Genomic DNA, 6931 nt, shown 5'->3' with positions numbered 1-6931 from the left:
TGAAAAAAAAAAAAACAGCAGAAAAGATCAATGAAACTAAAAGCTGATTCTTTGAAAAGAAAAACAAAAATGATAAACCTTTAGCCAGGCTCATCAAGGGAAAAAAAAGAAAAAAAAAAGGAGAGGGCCCAAATCATTAAAATCAGAAATGAAGTGAAAAAGAATTTATAATTGACACCACAAAAAAGCCAAAATCATAAGATACAACAATAAAATGGATAGCTTACAAGAAATGGACATAAAATTTTAATATTTTATAGTCACAGTGATTTCTTATTGTCTTTGTTTATCTCCTGAGTTATTGTTGTTTGATTAAATTTAATGCTGAATTTTTAGGTTGTCTTCTTAGGGGTTCTTCTCTATCTGCATCTATTGTTGGTCAGTTGATAATTATCAAAGTTTGTGCTCAAACTTCTTTAGTCCTAAAAATGTGTTTATTCTCTACTTGTAGATCTATGTTTGCTTTGGGTATTTTATTCAAATTCAAGCAGCTTTTTAAGATTTCTATAATTTTTATTTTTCACCAAGTCCTCTGAGATCTCCACTATAATTGCTGTAAAGGTCTCAGACAACCAGAGACACAGGAAATGTTAATAAAGTCATTAAATGGTTATCTAATTTCCAGGAAGTCTATGTTAAATTTATGGCTAGACTTCAGGTTCCTTTTGCTCTAACTAGCACTGCAGCCTTAGGCTAGGAATGCTTCATGGTTTTTCCATACACTACTGGTCATGAGTTTTCTGCTCTCTGATCAAAAGTAGTTTCTATGGCTGGTAGGTGGGAATGGAGAACTCCTCATGAAAGAATGAAATGACTCCCATTGTTCTTACCTAAAATTAATCTGTTTTTGTTTTTGTCATTACTTCTCAATTTGTTGCTTTTGTTCAGTGTCCAGAACTCTATAATTTCTTTTGACTATTTTATTCAATTTTATTGTTGTTTTTATGGAAATGGTCTGTCAACCTCTTCATTCCTCCTTAGCTGTATGTCTTACTTCCTCCCTTCATTTACTTTTTAATTTATAATATACAAAATATAAGACATAGTTTTCTAATGCATTATAAGCAAGATAAAATAATTTGCAAATTATTTTCTAAGTTCTTAATTCATAACGGTTATAGTAACTGAAACCAACAAATCAACTTAAAAAAATGACTGATTCATGGATCCAAGTGAACAAAATATTTGTATGAAGTCACTGTTCCTTTGGGAATAGCAATCCATGGGTTTACTATTTTTAAAAATTACTGTCTTACTATTCAGTGTATCTTATACATCAGATTAATTCTTTACTTTTTTCATACTGTAATTTTTGGAGTCTGGGAACAACAAAGAATGCCTCAGAGGTGGTCATTGGGCACTACCAACTCTGAAATGGTAAGCATTTGGATTACTAGCCTTCACTTCCTCAAATAATAACAACTCAATCTCAGATTTTTCATGCTAGGTTTCCACATAAAATTTTGTATAGTGAAAGAGCACCATGCATTTGAAAACATTGCCTTAACTAAATATAATGATGTTGTTTTTTTTAGTTGTGAGATGTGAGCATTCATAGTCACTTAGGTGGAATATTATATTATTCATTACTGCCCTGAGCTTAAATACCTGTTCCTAGTGAGTTTGAAAAGTAAAAGTAAAAGCAGGTTAGTGCATCTCATCTAATTAAATAAAATTTGGCATACACATAATTAGACTCTGTGCTTACTAAGCCCTTAAAAAAAGGAGGTCTTTTAGGGTTATCCTTTAAAAAAATGTATTGCCCATTATCCTAAATCAAATTATAGCTACATCAGAATATTTAACAACATTCCTTTCTTAATTTGTTTCACTACTCCCTTGTGAAATTTTATAAAAATTATTTATACATATATGATTAAATTTTATAACATGGTTTAAACAAGATGAGAGAATAATTATGAAAATACATTTAATTGAAGAATAGAACATGGAAAACATTATTTTTACTTCACTAAATTACTTTTATGACAAGGGTAAAACTGAAAAATCTGTTGTGGAAATTTTATCTAAGGTCTTTAATAAACTATGACGTTCAGTTATAATTTAGTTATTTTTGAAGTCTATTTTTATTTATGTTTTCATTTGGGTGCTGGTAAGTAAACTTGCATAGAAAGAACAAAAGTTACATTTAAACTTTGACTAATTTAAATTTTGATTGAGTTGAGGGTTCTTAAAATTAAAACGTGATTTATTGATGTTTATAGAGAAAAAGTAATTTTGTTTTCCTTTTTTCTGTAGGATGTGAGAATGTACTTAATAACATATTTGAAGAAAACAATTAAAATACCCCAACTTGTGAAGATAAACTCTTTCAAGACTGTGTTTTTCTCTTAAGTATTATTTTGAAGTGCTCAAAACTAGATGTATGTATGTGCTTGTTAAATTTTTTTCAAGTTTCATGGTTATCACAGAAAGTGATGGGGTTTTTTCTTGGTAAGGAAACAATTACTTAAGGAAAATAGGGATGACAACATGCAATGGTGGCTCACTCATAATTTAAAGAAGTTATTCTCAAAATTTAATACATAAAATAATTATGTGGTATATTTGTTAAAAATGCAGTTTTCTGGGGTTGCTGATACAGATTTCCAATGAATAGTACTGAAGTCGCAAAACTTGTATTTTTGATGAAAATCACAGAAATTTTCATATGCATTGTCCCCTATCTCTATTCTGAGAATCAATGGTTTAAGTCTTTGGGTTTTGAATTCTAATTTATTAATGCAATTTATGTAATTTATTGAAAGGATTCTTAAAAATGCTAATAAAAATTTGTATTGTCTTTTATTATGTATTAGTGGGAGAAACTTGATCCATTCCAGGATAAATGAACACTGACTACATCTTTTATATATATTTATTTAGTGTCTGCCAGTCAGAGTTCTAGAACTGACTATATAGCAATGAATAAAAAAGACAAAAATTCTTATGGTTGTGGAATTTCATTTTAGTGTGAATAGATAGCAAACAATAATGGTATAATGGATATGAAGATTTTAAAATATGTTAGATGTTATTATGGACTCTGAAAATAATAAAATAATAACAAGGAAGGGGGATAAGGAGTGTTGGGGTAGAAATAAACAAGTAAAGGTGTGATCAGAAATGTTCTCATTAAGAAGGTGAATTCTAGCTGAGAAAGAGGGAGTGAGCATTTGGAAGTGTGGCCTTAAGGCTGAGTCTGACCATGTTGATACAAGGGTGGTTCCATTTCATGATGGATCCCTCCTCATGCATTTTTTTTTCTCTGTGATGTTGTATCTGCTTGAGGTAAACAAGAAGCAGAAAGGAAGTTTTAAACTGTTAAGTCACTTGTCACACCCTCCATCATTCACAGCTGTCAGAGTAAATACCCACCTAGCCTCAGTACAGTGTGTGAAAAATCTGTTATTTGATGAACTTCAGAAGCATTTTGATGGATTAAGTTTTCCTATTCTTCAACATCCAGAGCTTCAGGATATCTTATTTATTCCTGTCATTGGACCTAGTTTTAAACCAGTTAGTTATAAGAACACTTCCCAGTGGACATCTTCTGTGGAGGTACACTCAGTGACTCTTCTTCCCAGCTGAAGCACTCCAACCCTGCCTACCACACACCACAGCTCAGAAATGGGTCTAGAAGCCTCTATTCCAGCAACAAGGGAGGAGACTTGGCACCTGTCAGGGCTGTGACAACCACAGAACAAAAAAGGAGGCCCCTCTCAACAACAACAATCAGGGCGGGCTCTGATCACAACACCAACTGCACCCCCAATCAAAGGGTTAATAGCCAACACACATGTAAGAAAGATGTGGCAACCATCTATACTAAGAACAGCCTTTGCAGCAAAACTATTAGAAGAATAGTCTACACAGGACAGATCCCATTTTAAATAAATCAAATAAAAAACAGCCCTTCAAGACCACAGTAGATAACTGATACTCCTAAATCATACAGCTAGAGAAATATGAGTAAAATGAAGATGCAGAGCAACCACTCCCAATTAAAGGAATAAGAGCAATCCCTTGGAAGAACAAATAATGAGATAGACATTGACAATCTACTAGATTATGACTTCAAAAAAGAGGTAATAAGGCTACTGAGGGAAATAATAGAGACTGTAAATAGCAGCAGAGAATACTATAAAAAGGAAATAGAAACTATAAAGAGGAGCCAATTAAAAATGGAAAACTCAATGGCTGAGATGATAGCCGAGCTAAACGCAGTCAAAAGGAGACCAGATAATGCAGAGGAATGAATAAGTAACTTAGAAGACAGGATAACAGAAGTCACCCAATCACAACAGCAGACAGAAAAGCAAGTAAAAAACAATGAAAACAATAGAAGGTACCTATATGATAATATAAAGCATGCCAACCGACACATAATAGGGGTCCCAGAAGGAGAAGAAAGAGAAAAGGGAACTGAAAAGGTATTTGAAGAAATCATGACTGAAAACTTTCCAAACTTAAAGAAGGAAATAGAAATCCAAGTACAGGAAGCATAGAGGGTCCCTAACAAGAAGAACTCTAATAGATCTACACCAAGACATATTATAATTAACATGGCCAAATTTAAAGATAAAGAAATTATTCTAAAGGCAGCAAGAGAAAAACATAGACTTAGTTACAGCAGAAACCCCATAAGGCTTTCAGCTGATTTCTCTACACAAACACTGCTGGCCAGAAGGGAGCAGCAAGACATATTCAAAGTCCTGAATAAGAAAAAGCTGCAACCTAGGATACTCTATCTGGCAAGAACATCCTTTAGAATAGAAGGAGAGATAAAGAATTTCACAGACAAGCAAAAACTAAAAGAGTTCAGCAATACTAAACCTATGCTAAAATAAATGTTGTAAGATCTACTCTAAATAGAAAAGAAGCAGGATGCTGCAGAAAAGAGAAAACAATAATTGGAAATGTGATAACTACAATGAGTTGCAAGAGAATAAATATGAAGATGTAAAAAAAAAAAGAATCAAAATCCTAAAAGGTGGGAAAGGGGAGCAAGAAAATATAGTTTTTTTTCCCTCTCACTTTCTTTTTTTTTTCTTCATTCTTTTTAGGATGTGTTTGAGCCTACATGACTCAGTCTAAAGCAAACCGATATAGTAAGGGATTAACATATTTGAAAAACAAGGGAACCACAAATCAAAAGCATACAATAGAGTCACAAAAACCAAAAAGAAACCAAGCTAATACAAAAGAAAAATATCAAACCGGTAAAATACCATATGATATCACTTATATGTGGAATCTAAAAAAAAAGGCAAATAAACTTATTTACAAAACAGAAACAGACTCACAGACAGAAAACAAACTTACGGTTACCAGGGTTGGGGAAGGGGGTGGGAAGGGATAAACTGGCAGTTTGAGATTTGTAGATACTAATATATATATATATATATATATATTAGTTTATTTATATATATATATGTATAAAATAGATAAACAACAATTTCATACTGTATAGCACAGGGTACTATATTCAATATCTTGTATTAACCTGTGGTGAAAAAGAATATGAAAACAAATCTGTGTACATTCATGTATGACTAAAGCATTGTGCTGTACACCAGAAATTGACACAACATTGTAAACTGACTATACTTCAATAAAAACAAACAAAAAAAAGGTGAATTTTAAGTAAAGGGAATAAACCTTTTCTTAAAGAAAAGTAATCCAGGAATAGAGACTAGAAAGAGCAATGACTGTGAGTCAAAATGTGCCATTCAAATGTGTGGTATATACCACATACCAAAATGTGGTATATTCTAGGAATAGGAAAGAGTCTTGTGTGGCTACAGCAGAAGAACCTAGGAGCTGAGGATTGGAAATGAGGTCAGAGGGCTAATGGCTTGGGGGAGATGAAAGGTGATGTAAGGACTGTAGGTCACTATAAGGACTTTGGCTTTTATTTGGAGTAAAATGTGACACTATTGAATGGTTTTCAGCACTGAACTGATGTGACAAGGTCTGCCACATTTTAACAAGTTCCCTATAGCTGCTGCTCTAAGAATACATTGAAACGTGTAGGAGAGAAATGAGTAGATGCAAGGAGACAGGTCACGCCATGGTAAAACCTCCAGGTCTTGCAAGACTGTAGTGGCATCAGTATTAATATCATAAATCTCAATCCATCTTGTAGTTGCAATTCAAATTAATCAGGTAATGTAGACTTCAAATTAAGAAATTTCTGAGACTCAGTCTGTCAGATATTGTACAATTTTTATCATACTTAACCTTAAGCTTTAAATAACCTCACCAATTACCCTAATTCTAAAGCATCTAACCACTGGTATATTGCATTACTTTGCATAGAGAATACATATTGATAGACAATTGTAAAATGGCACTGAAAAATATCTTCAGGTTATAAGAGAATGATCTCAGCAGGCTTATGTCACACAACATAGATATTATCAAAAGTTTAACAGCATTTTAGTAACATTATTAATTCTCAGAATTATGTGGTTCAGCATCTGGGCCTGCAAAGACCAAGTCAGCCTCAAAACCACTATATGCCAGAAATGACTTCACTGAGCTAAGATGTAGATGGATTAATTCCAGTACTGTAAAGTCAACATAATTGATCATTGGCTACATCACAATATTCATTACTGTGATCTGGATCAAGTTGTGATGAAGTAATTTCCCTTGAGTTTAGTACTTAGATAGCCTATAGGGTGATCTCCTTGGACTTGAGAGCAGTCCTCCATTCCCTACCACCAAATAAATTGGCTTTTATCAGTTGCACATGGATATCTATGACGTGGAAGAGTTTCAAATGAGATCCACATGGTTCATGGCACTTTATACTCAAACAATTGAATGCATGAGATGAAATTCAGTTTTTTTTTTGCTCAGGTGATGGAATTAATAACAGATGATAAAATACTCAATGTGAAGACTTACAAATACAGAGAAGCAC

This window comes from Camelus bactrianus, chromosome X (genome assembly GCF_048773025.1).
Source record: "Camelus bactrianus isolate YW-2024 breed Bactrian camel chromosome X, ASM4877302v1, whole genome shotgun sequence".
Classification (NCBI taxonomy): domain Eukaryota; kingdom Metazoa; phylum Chordata; class Mammalia; order Artiodactyla; family Camelidae; genus Camelus; species Camelus bactrianus.
This window is presented reverse-complemented; position numbering follows the sequence as displayed.